The sequence below is a fragment of the Kogia breviceps genome, chromosome 11, assembly GCF_026419965.1.
Source record: "Kogia breviceps isolate mKogBre1 chromosome 11, mKogBre1 haplotype 1, whole genome shotgun sequence".
NCBI classification, from domain to species: domain Eukaryota; kingdom Metazoa; phylum Chordata; class Mammalia; order Artiodactyla; family Physeteridae; genus Kogia; species Kogia breviceps.
This window is the reverse complement of record NC_081320.1, coordinates 49,490,044-49,509,758: the sequence shown is the minus strand read 5'-3', so window position 1 is coordinate 49,509,758 and position 19,715 is coordinate 49,490,044. Positions and strand designations below refer to the sequence as shown.

At 44.0% G+C, this 19,715-nt stretch overlaps 1 protein-coding gene across 1 annotated transcript in view; it reads right to left on the bottom strand.

Annotated features, from left to right (window-relative positions):
- PELI1 (pellino E3 ubiquitin protein ligase 1) overlaps positions 1-19,715 on the bottom strand; it is a 325,875-nt gene that overhangs the window by 199,440 nt on the left and 106,720 nt on the right. Inside the window, exon 5 of the mRNA XM_067007513.1 lies at positions 17,814-17,910. The gene's annotated coding sequence lies outside the window, so the exon portion shown is untranslated. The remainder of the gene's footprint in view (positions 1-17,813; positions 17,911-19,715) is intronic.

Sequence of the window (19,715 nt, the reverse complement as noted above, 5' to 3'; positions counted from 1 at the left end):
CAGTCCGGGAAGATCCCACGTGCCGCGGAGCAACTAAGCCCGTGAGCCATGGCCGCTGAGCCTGCGCATCCAGAGCCTGTGCTCCACAATGAGAAAGGCCACAACAGTGAGAGGCCCGCCTACCACAAAAAAACAAAAAAACTTGTCTTGACCTCGATGTAAAAATATGAGTTCATTAAAAGATAGGTTTAAAAGGCGTCAAGATGAAAAATAAATCAGGTTCAAGGATAAGAAGATTCACTAATATGAAAATCAATTTGCCCAAGTTTATCTGCAGTTTCAATCAAAATTTTAATGGGAATATTTTGTGGATATTCTGCAGAAAAATCCCAGCTGCTTATAAAATGTATATGGAAGGGCAAAGGGCCAGAAAAAGGAGAGGTAATCCTGATGAGGGAGAAGTAGAAGAAGGAGGGAGAGGACTTGCCTTACCAGATGGCAAGAATGGACTGTAAAACTCTAGCAGTGAAGACTTGGGGGAGGGGAGAATTGATGGGGATGGGATAGGCAAAGAGACCACTCCAATGGAATGGAAGAGAACTTAGAAATAAACTCACTATACGAGAACAAGTTGATTCATAACAAAGCAAGCATTACAGATAAGTAAAGAAAGGAATGGGATGATCAGAAAAGGAGCTGGGACAAATAAATTCAAAATGGATTAAAGACTTAAATGTAAGACCTGAAACCATAAAACTTCTAGAAGAAAACATAGACAGTTTGCTCTTTAACATTGGTCTTAGCAGTACTTTTCTGGATCTCTCTCCTCAGGCAAGGGAAACAAAAGCAGAAAGAAACAAATGGGACTACATCAAATTAAAAAGCCTTGGCACAGCAAAGGAAACTATCAACAGAATGAAAAGACAGGCTACTGAATGGGAGAAAATATTTGCAAACAATACATCCAACAAGGGGTTAATATCCAAAATATACTAAGAACTTATACAACTCAACATCAATTAAAAAACCCAATTAAAAAATGGGCAGAGGACCTGAATAGACATTTTTCTAAAGAAGACATACAGATGGCCAATAGGCACATGAGAAGATGCTCAATAACACTAATCATAAGGGAAATGCAAATCAAAACCACAATGAGATATCACCTAACACCTGTCAGAATGGTTATTGTCAAAAAGACAACAAATAACAAGTATTGGTGAGAATGTGGAGAAAAGGGAACCCTCATGCACTGTTGGTGGGAATGTAATTTGGTGCAGCCACTATGGAAAACAGTGTGGAGATTCCTCAAGAAATTAAAAATAGAACTACCATATGATCCAGCAATTCCACTCCTGGGTGTTTATCCAAAGAAAATAAAAACACTAATTAGAAAAGCTATATGCACCCCTATGTTCATTGCTGCATTATTTACAATAGCCAAGATATGGAAGCAACCTAAGTGCCCATCAATAGATGAATGGATAAAGAAGATGTGATATATACAATGGAATATTACTCATCCAGAGAAAGAATGAAATTTTGCCATTTGTGACAATATGGATGGACCTAGAGTGTATTATGTAAGTGAAATAAGTTAGACAGAAAAAGACAAATGCTGTATGATTTCAGGTATATGTGGAATTTAAAAAAATAAAACAAATGAACAGACATAACAAAACATAAACAGAGTCACAGATACAGAAAATAAACAGTTGGTTGCCAAAAGAGAAAGAGGTAGGGAAAGGAGAGAAATAAGTGAGGAAGATTAAGAGATACAAACTTCCAGTTGCAAAATAAGTGAGTCACAGGTATGAAATATACAATGTGGAGAATATAGTCAATAGTTATATAATATCTTTGTATGGTGACATATGGTAACTAGACTTGTGGTGATCATTTTGGAATGTATAGGAATATTGAATCAGTATGTTGTACACCAGGAACTAACACAGCATTGTAGGTCATTTATACTTCTAAAACAAACAAACAAACAAACTCATAGGGAAAGAGATCATATTTGTGGTTACCAGAGGCAGGGAGTGGGAGGGAGGGGAAATTAGATAAAGGCGTCAAATGGCACAAACTTCCAGATATAAGATAAATAAGAACTAGGGACATGATGTACAACATGATAAATATAATTAACACAGATGTATGTTATATATGTAAATCCTAAGAGTTCTCATCATGAGGAAAAGTTTATTTTTTCTATTTCCTTAATTTTGTATTTATATGAAATGACAGATGTTCACTAAATTTACTGTGGTAATCATCTCATGATGTATGTAAGTCAAATTATTATGCTGTACCCCTTAACTTATACAGTGCTGTATGACAATTATATCTCAATAACACTAGAAGAAAAACATTTTTTAATGGGGCTAGGACAATTAGTCAACATACCAAAAAAAAAAGGAGAAATAGAGTTCCTACATCATGACACACATAGAAATCAATTCTGCTTCCCTGGTGGCGCAGTGGTTGAGAGTCTGCCTGCCGATGCAGGGGACACGGGTTCGTGCCCCGGTCCGGGAAGATCCCACATGCCACGGAGAGGCTGGGCCCGTGAGCCATGGTCACTGAGCCTGTGCGTCCGGAGCCTGTGCTCCACGACGGGAGAGGCCACAATAGTGAGAGGCCCTCGTACCGCAAAAAAAAAAAAAAAAAAAAAAAAAAAAGAAATCAATTCTAAGTAGACTGAAAAGGCAAAACAAATATTTTATTTAAAATGTGAAATGTTCTTATGAACAATGAGTAAGGAAAATTTCCATAAATCACAAAATGTGTAAAAATAGAAAACAGTCATAATTTGAATACATAAAAATGTATTTATCATAACGTGTCACGAAAAGAGTGAAAAAAAAATATAAAATGAGAGAAGATATTTGAAAGAAACATAAGTAGAAAAAGATTAGTATTTTGAATATGTAAAGAACCTCTCTGAATTAATAAGAAGAAGACAAGGTTGATGGGATACCTGATATGTTTGAACAGGCTAAGAGGAGGTTGAAACAACTGTTTAGAGGGTTAGGGTTAAATGAGAGAGAGATTCATAGAAAACTATGCAATTGAGAAAGGTAGTTACTGATGCCATGGAAATCAAAAACTATTCCAGGAAAGGAAAAGCATTCTTAGTACATTACACAGCCCAGCAATCAAAGGTGTTTACATAACCACAGTAATCTAAACAATGAATCAATCTAATTAAATAAGGAGAAAACTTGGAAGGATGGAATATGGAGCAGGATGGGTGGCTGGTGGGGCAGGAGGATGAAAGGCAACTAAACCCTTATTTCCTACAGTGGGACTGCAACATGATGCTGCCCACCAAAACAAACTAATAAGCAGACAAGAAACAACAACACAAATGTGTTATTTAGAGATGGAGGAGTAAACCCCAAACAATCAGCGGAAAGAGCTGAAAGTGACTTCTCTGGGAAGGAGAACACAGGATCCCCTTACAGGACTATTTGCCTCTTTTAACAATAAAAACTGACTCTGTGACTGATAATAACGAAGAACCAAATTGAAAGTCTTAGAATAAAAAATGAAACCATTGGAATTAAAAGCTCAAGAGATGGATTAAACTGAGGTATAGACACAGCTCCCTCTGGAGTTTTTTGGTCCAACCAATAAAACAGGGAAATTAGGAGAAGAGTGTGCAGAGCAAGGAAACTGAGGCCTGCTGAGCAGAGTCGGGTGATTTCTAAGCCATTTACCACTGCCCAGCCCTCTCCTTCTTCTCTACACTTTGGCTAAGGTCCCAGGAGGAAAGACCTAGATTTCTGGCATCACCTCCCTACCTGCCCCACGTTAACAATAATCATTAACATTAACTGAGCACCTGTTCTAAGCACTTTACATATATTAATGTATTAGCATTTCATCCTCACAATCACATTATGAGGTGAATATTACTACTCTCATAATTAAAACTGAGGGGCACAGAGTGAAGGAACTCACTCAACGCCACTCAGCTGGTAAGTGGTAGATTTGGGATTTGAACCCAGGCAGTTTGTCTTCAAAGCTCACATTCTCAACCGTTATGCTATACTGTGTCTTGTTAGACACACACACACACACACACACACACACACACACACACACACACACCCCTGCCTGAAGTCTTCCGTGAAATTGCAAGTTTATCGCTGAAAACAGGTTAAAGATCCCTCCAATACCACAAATGAATGTAAGCTGAAAGTAGAATGAATTCACAAAACAAAGGGATGCATAATCGTCTATTGATTTTTATTCTCTACCTCATTTTCAAAAAAGATATAAAGCAGCTTCCAAAAGTGTCACATCTAGGAACTAAATAAAATATGAGCAAAGTAAAAAAAGAGCCAAAGAAAGTGGACAAGGGATTAATGCCAACTGAAAAAGTCAAGAACGTTGCTATATCTGAAAATAAAACCAAAATATGATCCTCCTAGCAGCCAAGAAAAAGAAAGAAATGCAAGTAATTGCAAAAATCTCATTATAAAATAGGAGTTGATTGAATGTTGATATGATGTACAAGTTAAGTGCATGATAGAATAGGAAGGGGAGGTGAAATGTCATGTCATTACATATGGAGTCACTGTGATTTTGGAGAAAGTCACCGCCTTTCTTTCATCAACTTGGAGAGTAAATTTGGAAGAGCTTTGCACGGGCCTTCTGTCTGCCTTGAAGATATCTGGCTCTTTTCTTAGGCTTACAACATTAAAACCACAATGCAGACTGCTTTCCTAGGTCAATGGAGCCATCCTTAAGATGAATCAAGCTAGTGCCGGGTAAATAAAGAAAGCAACCAGCACAGAGCCAGGTGGGACTTGAACCCAGGGCTGCAATAGTGCAATAATATTTCCTGTGCTCATGGGGCTTGTTGGCACCCCTCTCCCTCTGCTGTGTGGAGGAGTTGATTGTGCAGATTTTGGAAGGCTGGGATGGAGGCCAGCTGTGGACAGGCAGCCAAGTGCGCCAGACGTTGGAGTCAGGAATAGAGTCCTTAGGTGCTCTTGGGATCTTGGGTACTCAGGGAAGATACTAGTCACAGCCACCATGATATTTAAGAGAAGACAGCCAACCAGCTAGCTGTTCAACTGCCTGCACCCTTCCTTGTCTCCTTGACCTGATAGCCCAGGCATCCTGGCACCCTCTGTTTTCTGGGAAATTGGTATTGACCCTAAGCACAAGAAGACTTGGAACTCAACAGAAATTCATATAATCATTGAAGATATCAAGATGGTCTTCCCTGTTGGGGCTGAGTCCACTCTGAGCACAGCCATCACACCCTCCTCCAGCAACCACCCTATCTCTCTCTGCCACAGCCAAACTTCTTGAAGGAATTGTCTACACTTGCTGTCTCTACTTCTTTATCGCCCATCCAATATTCCAGTGAAACTGCTCTGGATAGAGTAGCTAATGACCTTGTTTCTGAGTGGGCATAGCTCTTGTCTTCCTTGGTCTCTTTGTAGTAGGGTTATCCTTTCTTTGGAAATGCACTTCCCTTGGCTTCCATAACTCCATCCATAATTCCATCGTCTCCTGACTTTCCTTCTCAGGTTCTTGACCCCGGGCCCTGAGTTTCTAGCGCCCCTCCCCCTGCATGCAAACCTGCTGCCTTGTGAGCTCTGTGAGGGGAGGGAGGATCTGCTTGCTCTCCATTGTTTCTCTCTCTACAGTTTGGCTAAAGTTCCAAGAGCAGGGAGGGCAGCTGGTGGTGCCATCTCCTCTCCACCACTGGGGAAAGACTTGCAAAATGCTGAGCACGTAGAAGGTGATCTATCTATCTATCTATCTATCTATCTATCTATCTATCTATAACACATTGTTTATTTATTTTATTATTTTTTTTGGCTGTGTTGGGTCTTCGTTGCTGTGCGTGGATTTTCTCTAGTTGTGGAGAGCAGGGGCTACTCTTCGTTAGGTGCGCGGGCTTCTCCTTGCAGTGGCTTCTTTTGTTGTGGAGTATGGGATCTAGGCACGCGGGCTTCAGTAGTTGTGGCACATGGGCTCAGTAGTTGTGGCTCGTGGGCTCTAGAGCACAGGCTCAGTAGTTGCGGCGCATGGGCTTAGTTGCTCCATGGCATGTGGGATCTTCCTGGACCCGGGTTCAAACCCATGTCCTCTGCATTGGCAGGCAGACTCTTAACCACTGCGCCACCAGGGAAGTCCCTCAATAAATATGTTTGAAGGAATGAACAAATATAAGTTTTGTTCATGTTTATTTAGGATTTGTATCCTGATGACCTCAAGAAAAGGACTGAAGGTGGTTTATAATGTTAAAATATATAGAAAAATATAACAAAACATTTAAAGAGAGAAAGAAATGATGGAAACCAAATGAAAGCAGAATGAGATGGACATACCAGCTTCCTGGAATGAATTAGTTACTGCAATGGAACATTCAATTTAGTTCTGAACTTCCTGGTAGGCAAAGCAAAATGAGAAATACATCAGGTTATATATTTCCTCACTGGCAAATAAAAGGAAGCTTACAAGTATGAGTAAGAATAGAGTATGGATAGAAATATTTTCTGGTACTGAATTTTAGTAGGTGTTCTATCATACAGTTACCTTTATAAGAAAGGGACATTAGTAATATACTGGGCACTGTCTTTGACCATCATTTTTCAAAATGTCTAGATGCTTCTCCAAATTGTTCTTTTAGACACCTAGAGGATACTAATAGAAGGGGTAGGTATTCCAAGACATACCAGAGCTATCTTAATTAGGGAAGTGAATTGAGACTGAATGGGATAAACTCTTTCTGGGTATCGGGCATTCACAAGATACATTCGTAAAATGGACTCAAATACCATGGATCTCTTGCCCTTGTTGGAAAGCCTAAGTACATTTTGGTGGAGGCCAAGGAGGACCAGCTATACTGATTTTCACAAGGAAACACATACAGAAACCCTACTTCCATTTTCCTCAGAGATTTAACACCATGGGTTCATAAAAGCTCCAACTTGGAAATGCTCTAGGGACCAGGTGATGTTAAAATCCCAAAGGGAGCCCAGGTAGGATTTCTGCTCATGCATCCCTCTCCTACCAGACTTGGGCTACATCCAAAGAAACCACAATTCAACATGAGGTACAAAGTTCAAAGTTCAAAAATTAGGTACAAAAGTGTAGAAAAAAAACAGTTAGATTATTCTTTTTGTTTTTGTTTTTTTTGTGTGGTACACGGGCCTCTCACTGCTGTGGCCTCTCCCATTGCAGAGCACAGGCTCCGGACCCGCAGGCTCAGCGGCCATGGCTCACAGGCCTAGCCGCTCCGTGGCATGTGGGATCCTCCCGGACCCGGGCACGAACCCATGTCCCCTGCATCGGCAGGCGGGCCCTCAAACAACTGCGCCACCAGGGAAGCCCTAGATTACTCTTAATGTCCTCTCAACATCCAACTTAAAAGTAGACTTAAAGTGAGTTAAGAGCCAAGATTTTCACTGAGAATTTTAGAGAAAGCTGATGGTATGCTGAGGACCTCCATCATCCTTGCACGCAAATGGAAGAGATGCACGTGCTTCCCCTCACAATAGAGGAGCTTATGGAGAACTTAATGTGTGTCACCTTCAGTCTGGGGGACACAGTAGATTGGACCAGCCTGGGAAACCTACATGGACTGGCTAGCGGCCTTGATGGCAGATTGAGGAGACAGGATTGGGTGAATGGGTGTGGGTCAAAGAATGCAGGCAGCAGACCATGTATGCTGAGAAAACCAGCATGGGGACTTGGATGCTGCCCCCCGAGTCATCTAGGGGTGGGGTAAAGTGACCTCAGCTGAGAGAAGCAGAGACATCACTGAACTTCTAGGGAGTATGAGCAACTGCTGGGATCTAGATCTTGTTGTCCAGGGGTCCACAGGTGAAAGAACCCAGGGATGCTGACAGGCGGAGGTCTCTGAAGAAGACTGAAGTGTAATACTGGCCAAGTCTTGAAAAGGTCCTTCCTAGAACTTTCCTGCTCCCTTCTCCAGATCTCCCTTTTCCTCCAACTGTGTGTGTATATGTGTGTGTGTGTGTATGTGTGTGTGTGTGTTTGGGAGGGTGGAGGTCAGAAAATGCAGTCAGCAGTTTAAGGGAAGAGAAGAAGTAGGGAAGGAAAGCGAACCACGGCTGCCCTCCTTCGCATGGTTGGCCTGACCTAGAAGCCAGGAGAGACCTCAACTTTAAATCTGGTTCAGAGTTTTTATTATTACATAGGACTGGACATTTTTATTTCTGGATTGAGACTCTAGTTTATGACTTAAATGACTACAGGCCTCTTTTTTTTTTTTTTTTTTTGCGGGCCTCTCACTGTTGTGGCCTCTCCCATTGCGGAGCACAGGCTCCGGACGCGCAGGCTCAGTGGCCATGGCTCACGGGCCCAGCTGCTCCGCGGCATGTGGGATCTTCCCGGACCGGGGCACGAACCCGTGTCCCCTGCATCGGCAGGCGGATTCTCAACCACTGCGCCACCAGGGAAGCCCCTACAGGCCTCTTTTTTTTCTTTTTTTTTTTTAGCTAAGAAGGACCAAAAAAGTCAGAGGGCCTGCCTGAGTTTCCTTCCAGAGCCAGGGAAAGAACCCACAATACAAGTCTTAAGGGATCCCAGAAGATAAAACCAAGCTTCTGGGTGACACTTGCCCCCAGTCACACTGGCACAAAGTAGCAGGGACATGAGCAAGCCCAAGCCCATCCCTGCCCTGGAGCTGGGACAAGGAGGGTGCAGAGTCCACTGAGGGCAGGCTTAGGATTCCATCCTGTTCAAAGGAGGCCTGTCCCTGGAGGCAGAGGCAGGAAGCCAAGCTCACTCTGGCACCGGGAAGTCTGGGAAATGAAGGAGCCAGTGGAGAGGCTCCCAGATCCTGGCAGGAAGGGACAGGACGGAGTCACACAGCACTTCTGAACCCTAACCCCTGCAAGGTCAGGTTCAGCCACCAGGTGAAAAGCTCCTCCATCTGATAACAGGGAGGAGGGCAGGCCAAACACCCAGGAAAGTTAGCCCAGGTGATGCAAACCTTGCGCCCCAGGCTCTGGGAAGGAAAATTAGTTTGGAACCAGAATCCAGAGAAGGTGTAATTAGAGTCTGCAAGTAGACACAAACGGACTCTCACAGCTGAGAGTGCTTGGAACACTTTGGAAGAAAGGCACAGTGAAAATACAAAGTAATATTATTATCGCCTTAATTATAATTAGAACCTACAAGTCAAGTCTTGAAAGACATTTCTAGCACATCCTTACTTGTTTAGGTCAGCTTCCCAGAACGAGGGGGAAAGACAGACTTGGACTTCTAAAATTTAGGCAAGAAACAGATCAGTCTATGGGTCAGGGCTACTATCTGGAGCTCCCCTATTTTAAGGACACCCTTTGGGGCTCAGGTATATTAACTGCTAGAGCCTAAAAGCTCAACATGGTAGAAAATAGGCTTGTTTTTTAGCCTCGGAGGGCTACAGGCCAGTTGGAAGCTTCCACCCACTGTGAAGTAATGCAACTGGTAAAATAGCTGGTAAATTATCCATGACTCAGGGCCTGATGAGTGATGCATCTGCGAAGCAGAGCATGAAGGGAGGATGCTGAGCAAATATCTAGGGGAACCCCAATGGTTCCTGATTATTACAGGCCTTATTGTCCTGGTTAAGGATAATTCAGACTCACTGACATTTTTCCTCTCACCTCCTGCCCCTATTAGAGGGCAGGAGGTGGTGGAGTGGGGCCGGAGGGGGAAACACTACCTGCTTTTTTAGGTATTAAGGGCAGCTCTGGTAGGAAAATCCATGTGAGCAGGTCAGGGCTGGTGGTTGCAATCAGTCTCAACCTCTGTTGACTTCAGGCACCCCCGCTGCCCCTGTGCTCAGAGCACTTTGGAAGTGAACAATCCAGAATGCCTGTGATCAGCAGAGACACTGAAACCAGAACTGCGTAGACATGACGGAAAGAGTCACACCACTGTGTGGTGTGGCGAGTTTTGAGGCTTTATGACTGATGAGGACAAGTGTTGCATAACAACAGCTTATGAAAAGCTGGTTTTAAAGTATCTGTATACCTGTGTCATAGTCAATGAGGACTCCGTGGAGATGCAGCCGGGGATGACCTGCTTCTATTCACCTCCTATTCCCAAAACGTAGGCACCCAGGCTTCCTGGGCTACCCAGGTCCTCCTTCATGCCTGGCACTGCCCATCTCATGCTCTGAACCCATTACTGGGTTCAGTAATGGGTTCAGTACCCTTTCCCTTCTCCACTCAGTACCACATTCCAAACGTACCCATCCTTAGTCTCTCTCCCTTAGGAACTCTGAGAGTCTGAAAATCAGCAATGTTGGATTAACACATCCCCTCTTCCAGATAACATTTTACTTGACTTTGTGCAGATGAGCCTTCACCTAAAAGGAGACTCGTGCGAGCCTTTGAGGCATCGTGTACCCAACAAAGTGTGGGCAGTTGGGTGCAGCATATCCCAACATCATCAGACACACACGTCTGAAAAGGATCTTTTGTCCAACGCTGCTCTGAGTTTTTTGGCTACTATCCTCACTCAGATAAGTTTTCCTCTTCCTAAGTTTCTACTCCCTAGGTTTGTCATGACTCACACCAAAAACAAACAAATTTTACTTTTTTCCCCCTAAGTGCTGTAGCAGTTTTTCCCTGGGTGGGAAGAAACCTAAGAGTCCGCTCCAAAAACTTTAGAAAAAGGAAACTCCAATCTCTCCAATGATCACTATGTATTTTTCACTCACAGGGGGTTTCACTGAAGTAAGGAGCATTTTGTATGCCTTCTGGGTAATTCTGTGCAAAAAATCCACAGTGTCAAGAGAACATGGTTATTAGCAGCAAACTGTACAACCCCTTATCTGTTTGTTCACAGGTTCTAGCCACAGGGGTCAGAGCTAAGGGCCAGCTCTTCATGCTAAAAATGTTCACAATTTGGTCTGTGCCAGCAGTGAGGACTGCACTGTGAATGTGCGAATTCTTGCTCCAAACTGGCTAGACACACACTTTGTAAATGTCATTTCTTGGGATCTTGTTTTATCTGAGAAACCAGATTTCACCAGTGGCACTGACATTAGCTGATGATAACCGTACAAGTTCTGAATCCTGCAGGGAGAAGCTCTTTTGAGGCCCTTTTCAATACAACTGACATGCTTCTCACTTAGAGCCTTTTTAGGATGAGGTTAAATCCTCAAATCACTCTACAAATCTGACAAAATGAAAATCAAATGCATTACTTTTACAAGCTGCTCAAGTCTATCTTCTCCTTTACAACATCTGATGTAACTGCTAATATAACAGAAAAATTTAAAACCTTCTCCTTGCTTTCTACCAATGGAGTTATGTGGGTTCAATATATGCCAAAATACAGAACTGAAGATGCATTACAAATTTAAAATACAGATTTTGTATAACAGAATGACCATCCTGGACCTCCCTCTTTAAAAATTAATGTCATCATCTCCAAAGTATTTTTTGACCATGCAAAGTCAGTATCAGATAAGCCTCAAATTCTAATTCTAGGGTTAGAGATGCTATCTCAAAATAGAAGAAATTGTCTTCTTCCAGAATCATTAGGTACTTGGATAGGTATGCAGTAAGAGTCAAGCTGACAGTTAAGCTGTTCTCTAGGTATTTATTAACCTAAAAAAGGACATAGAGAAATATACCATGTATACAATCTTCAATCAGATACTCTGCTATGCTTCAAAATGAGCTTCATTAAGGTTTGTATTCAATAGAACTACTATCCATGTATATTTAAATGAAATATTTTCCCACTAAACGGAAAAGTTAATAAAAATGGGTGTCGTTATTTTGGCAGGCAACAAATAACAAGATGAGGGAGCTACATGTACAGTAAAGTTAAAATTGAGGTTGAAAAATGACCCTTTATTGTTCGAATTACAATAAATTCTTGTTTGCCTGGTATCCAAACTGCTTGAAACATCAAATAACAGAAGTGCTTTGGAAACACTGTTTTTATGGTTTTTATGATGTGACTAGCAACTAAGCTGATAAACAGATGTATGTAACTAACAAAAACAAAACCTTCTAAGCTGCACCTTAATAGCCATGTGGTTTCATCCCAGGATATTTGCCTTCTGAGGTTATGGTCCTCTGCTCTAGGTTCTGTGCTCGTGGGAGGGCTCTGAATGGTTCTGAAGGGTTGTGTGCACCCAAGCCCCAAGTACAACACCCACAGAGCAAAGAGGCAGAAAATGGTAGTGGCTAAGTGTGTGGGCTCTGATGGCAGTTGGCCTGGGCTCAGATCCCTACCAGACCACTTACTAGCTGTGTGACTTTGCACCAGTTCTTAATCTGCTTTAGCCTCAGTTTCCTTATCTGTTAAAATGCATCATAGACTTGTTGTGAAGAATATATAGACTATAGAGTGTTTAGAATAATACTGGCACATAGAAGGCAATAAAAATCAATGATTATTATCCCCAAATGTTTTTCTCCCAATTGATCCCAACCTTCAGTCTATGCCTTGACCTGACTGAAGATAATGATAGGACCGTATTCAGGAGGGTTACCATAGAAAACTGTCACCTTTCTATTGTCCCAGGTACAGCTCCTAAAATTCCATCACTTGAGCAAGTGTCAACCGAGTATATTTGGATGTTGAACACAAGTGTTACTATTAGCAGTAAAAACGGCAAACACTTTTCTGCAAGTGTTACATGCTCTGCCTCAGGAGCCAGTTGAGACGTAGGGCTCTGGCCCATCTCAAATCCAGAATTCCCAAGCTCCTGCTCCCTATGTCTGCAAACACCAGGTTCACCATTCCATCTTGGCCTTCTGACCAATTACAGATTTTCTCAATCTTCCTAATGACTGTGTGCTCTAGATTTAAGAGGAGTAGATCTCCTTTCATCCAGGCCAATGCAGAGCAAGCATGAAGAAAACATTTGTTTCTCTTCTCTGCTTGGCCGTCAGGTCTTTGGGAGCTGGCCAGGAGGAAAGATAGTGCCACAGGGAACCACAAAACCAGTGTCAGCTGCCTGGATATCACAGGTTAGACAGACTTCTGGGGTGACACTTTTCTCCAGCATCAAGCAGAGTGGCAAGGACCCCATCCCACATGTGGTGGAAGCCAGCGTGCTCCTCCCCACAAGGAGCTTACTTGTCTCCTAGTCACCTCTTTTTTCAGATTTCTTGCTTCCACTGCACTCTTGAGCTACCGTGTGTCTTGCCTCCTACAACTGCTCCATTCTCCCCACTGTTTTGTCCCAGGCTGGACACTGCCCTAAATCCTTCATTTTCTCCAAAGCACAACATGAAGCAGTCGTGTATAACAGTGTTTGGAGCAATGGAGAGGTTATAGGAACAACAGGAGACCTCACTGATATGAAAGCCCATCAAGTACTGCCACCTGGGGAAATTTCCTGCTGGCCGTTCCATCCCTTGGGCCCATCTTGATGCTGTTTCTCAGGTCCATCCTTCTCCTCTCTCCAGGCCTTTCTCCCCTTTGTAGGGGCCAGTCTTCTCCGGATTTTAATTTCTTTCTCATGCATAGCATCTAGCTCTCCATCCCTTGCTCCCAACTAAGCTCACGTCTACCTTTGCAGATCTACCAGCTCACCAAGGTGCTTTGCTAAGTAGAGGTCTCTGACTTCGGGGTTCTGCCCTTAAGCTGCAGGAAGACCTGACAGAAGCTTTGCAATTGCGTGATCAAAGTTATAACTAGGACATTTGTTCCCCACAATCTCTGTAAGAGAGAGGAGGACAGTATATTGTTTAGGATAGGATATCAGTGCAGCTCAACGTCAGAGACCCACAATAACAGTGGCTAAAAGAAGGGATTCTTAGCTTCCCTACACGTAAACGTCTGAGCTGGACTTGGGACTCTGCCACCTGAAGTCATCCTCAGGGATGCAGGTTCCTTCTATCTGGTTGCTCTGCTGTCCCTAAGGTGTTGTCTTCATCACCTGGTTCCAGATGGCGCATGGCTACCTTCCACTCCACCCAGCAAGAAGGAGTAGAAAGCCAGGAGAAGCCGTTTTCTTCTAGGGCATAATGTGGAAGTCACTTATACCACGTGCCCTCACATCTATTGGCCAAAACATTATCACACGCCTGCAAGAGAGGCTGTGAAACAGTCTTTATTTCAAGTGACGGTGTGCCCAGCCGAAAATTGGGGCTACTCCAGAACTTCACTGTTCAATACTGGTAGCCACTAGCCCCATGTGGCTATTCAAATCTAAAAGAATCAAATAAAATTTCAAATTCAGTTCTTCAGTCAGCCTAGCCTCACTTCAAGTGCTCAACAGCCACATGTAGCTCATGGTGATGGCATTGCACAGGGTGGATATAGAACGTTTTCATCATCGCAGAAGGTTCTACTGGACAGTGCTGCTAGAGGAGAAAGGGACACGGTTGGCAGTCACTGTTGTCAGCAGTATAAAGATTTACTCTGCCCCTTTCAAGAGTAAGTCCCTTGGGATTGGGGACTTTGTCCAGTACGGCTCTGTGCTGTGGTTGCTCCCTCGTTTGAGCATGCCCTGCAGCTAGCTGTTCACCCTGCAGTATCCTTGGATCTAACACAGTCCTGGCACAAGTAGACAGTCACGGGATGTCGGTTCCCCATGTGCCCCCGCCCGCCATGCCCTCATCCACACTCACGGTTCCCCTCCCCTCTATGGAACTTAGCTACAAAGTCCTGTCGGGGAGACATCATTAATCACTTCCCCGTAACAGAGGAGATGAGACTTGGCCAAGGTGAGGGAGTGAAGTGTCTGCCAGGGTGAGGGCTCCAGCTCTCTCTCCCTCCACTCATTAGCGTCTGCTTTGATGCAGAGGAAAGCCTGACAGTGACAGATGACCACATTCTCAAGCCTTTTTAAGAATTCATGGAAAGAAAATAACCACACTTACTTGCTAAAGAGAGGGAGGTTATTCTGACTTACTCGGCCCTCAGCCTTCAGGTATGTCTGTCTTGGACAATATTTGCTGGGAACCTCGTGGGCCACCTGAGAATCTATGCCAGGTCTTTATGCTGAAGGACTGCTGGACCCTCAGAGCCAGGTCACTTTGTCCCTTGACCCTTTGCTTCTAGGTGTTCTGTGACATTATATCCCCTTTCTCTAGACCAGGAATTTACATGCTATGACATTCCAGAGCCCCTGGATGGTAAAGGGGTGAGGGAGGAGGCCAAGGATATTTGAAAGTTTCAGCATTAGTCCCTCAGGTCAAACATCTGTGTTTCGACTCTTGGGAAAGAAGGAGGAAGCATGAAATCGCTAATTCTTAAACTTTGTGGGGGTCACATTACCCGTATGAAAATTCGAGACTGTCTCCTCAGAAAAATGCATGTACACACCAAAATCCACAAACATCTTGGAAAGTTCACGGACCAACTTAATTAAATTGTGTTATCATTTGGCTTGGAGTCCCAAATGGTCACTGTGGTTTCTTAACGTTTTATGAGAGAGCATTATCAAGCTTAAAGAAGTCCTCCAAGGCCCTAAGTTCATTAAGGGCCAGGCTTAATAGAGGCCAGTCATAGACTGATGTCACAGCTTGTAGGCTCCATTTTCTTTCTTTCTTTCTTTCTCTTTTGGATTCCTTTGTTTCTGGGAATATGAGGAACTCCTACTCTAGAATGACGCCCCAGGGATAAAAGCAGCCACATCCACCAGGGCTGAGAAAATACCCGAAGGTTCAGCCAGGAGCACAAATTACCCAGATTGGAAGATAGGGAAATGAAAATGCATGAGAAATGAAAATGCATCAGGCTCAACTGCACAAACTTTCAAACGAGAAAATAAAATTCCTGATTTGAAATCTCCTTGGGGAGCAGAGTTCTTTGCTCTCTGATGGGAACAAAAGGTTACTGCCTTGCATAGTGGATGTTTTCTCCTTCGAGCGTGGGCGGCTTGTTGAGAGGATTCCTGAGGCCTCCTGGCTCAAGTGCAGGGAGTGAAGCGTAAGTGGAAGGTGGAGTGAAGCTGGAGGGGCCACACACTGCAGAGAGTGAATTATTAGGATGTGTGCTGTCATGTGAGGCTGCCATCTATGACACTCTTAACCCTTTCTGCTCTGCCCAGAGCTGCAGCTCCTGGGGCAGCTGGTGTTCATTGCCTCAGAAGCTCTGCCCCTTAAATCAGTGGTTCTCAGCCCTAGCTGTGCATTAGGAACCCCTGGAGAACTTTAAAACTACTGCTGCCCGGACACCACCATTTGAATGGTCTGGAGTAGGTCCTAAGAGTCCCTGGAAATAAAAGCTCCCCGGGTGATTCCAATGCACACCTAGGGCGGAGAATCATCACTTTAAAGTGTTGCTTGAAACTATCAAAAGTTTTCTGAGGAGTTGTAGAGAATTTAGAAACTTAATAATCAGAGAAAAGCTAAAAGGACTGTTCCTTTAACAAACATGACTGCCTTAGAGATGGGAAAACCATGTCATCAGAGAAGGTTGACCAGGAAAATGGGCTTGTGGGTCTGACATTCGTCCTCCTTTCAGTCCTTAAATAACAGATTCTGATCAGCTTCAGTAATGAAACTGAAGTTCTGTTAAATACTTAATAAGATGAGAGTTTCCAGAGAGAATTAATTAAGAATGAGTTTAATACTATTCCAATTAGGTGTGGGCTAAATAATGCACTGCATGAAAATTCAAACCAGAGATCAAGTAGGCTATGGGAGGGTACCGACAGCTCAAAGGTGGGGAAGTTTGGCTGTGCACATTACTTGGCAATAAAATCTAGGGAATTTACACTTTGACGGGGTTTAATACTATTCCAACGAGGCTAAATGTCACTATTCTTCCAACTAGATTATTCTTGTTTTCAGGAAGCAGATAGAAGATTAAGGGTGACCCCTTAATCTGACATATGACTGTTCAGTCATATGTCAGATCAATCAGTAAGTTGGAGGTTTTAGTTTGGGTTCCCACAGACTCGTGCTCCAAAACAAGGATTCCAGGACAAGTAGTTCATTTGGCAGGTGATCCCAGGAAATATTGGAAGGGCAATGCAGAAAGGAGACAGGGAAGGAAAGAAAGGCTATAAAGGATATGTAATTAAGTAGTTACCACTGAGGGCAACTGGGTTGCCATGCAACCATGCAGATATGCCTCGGTCACCCCAACTGAGATGCAAGGAAGCTGGGTTTGTTATCCACCAAGTCCCCATCTACCATGGGTTGAGGGCTACTTCTAGAACATTAACTCTCCTCTTCTGGCTCCCAGGCCTAATGTGCTCCCTTGGCCAGGCAAAGGCTCTCAGAAACAGAGTGGCAGGTATGCGAAATAAGCAGCCTTTGGTGTGTAGAGATAATATGGGCAAGGCACTGACAGTGTCTGCTGCAGTGGATGAATACTGAGAGTAAAGCTGTTATTCATCCATCCATCCATCCATCCATCAACCCATCCAATAGAATCATAATCAAGTGGTAGACATATACAATTCAGAATAAGGGCTGGTCACATAAACTCTTACAGATTTCTGTACAGTGGTTTTGCAGAGAAGAACCAGGAGGGTACACCAGTCCACCGCATTTCTTTTCAACTGCCAGCCAGTCTCCCAGCCCACCTGATCATTAAATCCAGGAAGAATTGTTTCCTCTGACTCTCCAAAAATCTGGTGTGCTTAAAACTTCTTCCTTCCATCACCCAATCCCATTCCAATGCTCAAAACTCAATGACAGGTTAGCAGGTAGGATACCATTGGATCTGGCCCATCAGAGACAAAGGGAGAAAAGTCACTTGGTAAGAGCCACCGACACTAAAGGAGATGAGAATTGCCTGACTGAGCTGGGGCGGGGTCCCCTGACCTTCTTGCCATTATTAACTGCTCTGCTCCTGTCAAAGCAGCCTTTTGCTGTGACCTCCAGACCCAACTAAAAGCATTAATTCTTTAACAGCTATCTGATATTTCTTTCTACTAACCGAGTAGTCAGAGAGATTCTTACCAGTAAGAAACCAGAAGTGAGCCAGAATCCAGGGTCATTGCAGGCAGAGGGGAGGAACCATCTCGGGTGAGTGAAATTCAAATGCAGTCATTTTATCCTTTAACAGAGCCAAACATAAACACCTACTAAATCTTCAGGCTTTAAAAAGTAACAAATGCTGTGCAAAATCAAATAATCTGACTCCATCCCTGGCCTTCCTTTCTGCAGGGCAGGGTTTGGGGTGAGTCAGGGGATCGGAAGGATGCAGTGGAGGAAAGTGAGGGCCAAGAAAGGGGGAGCTTAAAGGGGGAAAGGCTGGCACTGAGAACCAGGCTCCTCTGTTTGCTCTGCTCATCTCAGGAGGTGCCATCAGTCAGACAGACAACAGTTGCCCCTTCTCTGAGAGTTCGCTCATATCTTAATGGTCCGCCTCTCAAATTCTCTCTGCTCCATCCCTTAAAGGTAACATACACACTGTTGTGTGGGGGACAATGAGGACCTTTGAATCATAACATTATCTCTTTTTCTTACTTCAGAATGCCCCAAAAAATGTCAATTAAATTTCTAGGGCTTTAAAAAATACTTTCTATTAAAGACATACATTAAATACATTATGCTTCCTCCCAACTTATGATTTTTAGAGACAAAACTAATGTAGCCCTAGAGTCTTACCCAGTGCTGGCAGACTTTAAAGATTCTCTTTATGGCCTTTTCTGGTTATAAAAATAATTCACCTCATAAAAATTCAAACCAAACAGAGATCAAGAAGACTGTGGCAGTCCCTCAGGGTCAGGGCTGGGGGTTATGAGCAGCACACGAAGCCGGAGTGTCTGCTGTGCGTGTTACTCGGCAATAAAACCTCGAGACTTTGCACTTTGATGGGGCACTAATGTCAAAATGGCTTCATCACACAGGCCTCTTTCAAATGTCCCACCTCCTGGGGATGGTGAGGTGGAGGCAGCAGGCTCCTGGCCCGTCCTATTATACAAATCATGTAACACGGTTCCACATGTGTTCACTGAGTCCCCAGCAATGAGAAGGTATTGATGAGCAGGGCAGACAGGAGACGGATTTCTCCAAGATCTCGCCTCTCCACGGCCAGTGGTGAAGGGAGATAGACCTAAATAAAATATCCACACTCTTCATGCACAATTGTAATCAGTGACAAGAAGTGCTGAGGAAAGGAACTTGGTTCTAAGAGAACATGTAACAGAGGACTCTGCCCAAGATGGGGGTTAAGGAAGACTCCCCTGATGAAATATGCCGAGATTAGAAGGAGGCGGCATTAACTAGAGGAAGGGGTGGAGCAGTAGGATGGGGAGCCCTATGCATTGCAGATGGCAGCAGTGCAAAAGCCCTGTGGTAGGAGGGGATTTCTGCATTTCTAGGGACTGAAGGCAGGCTTGTGAGGAAGAGAGTGGTGGAATCAGGCAGTGTTTGTCAGTCAGGCTAGGGGTCTGGGAAAACTCAGGAGGGTTTAAGCAGGATTTGCGAGCATGTGGGTCAGTGGGGGATAGAGGCATGCTCACGCTAGTTGCCGTTGGAAAGTGGACGGGGCAGGGCAAGAGAAGTGGCAGCATTGTTGATGGGTGTAACCCCAGCTGGTGGGCTACTGCAGTTGTCCTGGCCAAAGCAGCCGGAGGCTTGCCTGGGGCTGGCATGTGCCTCCAAACCCTCTTACAGCCACAAACACAGCACTGGCTTCAAGACACCAGTCCACCCCGCCAGCCCAACTGCATCAGCTCCCCCGAGGGAGCTTCCTGAGCTCCTGTAACATATCGATTCTTATTTAGTAGGTCTCAGGAAGGCCTGGGAATCTGGAGTTTTAAAACTTCTCCAGGTGACTCAGATGTGCGTACACATTTTTTCAGTTTTCTCCACAAAGATTTGCTTGGGAAGGTGGTGTTGAACCCTGAACTGAGC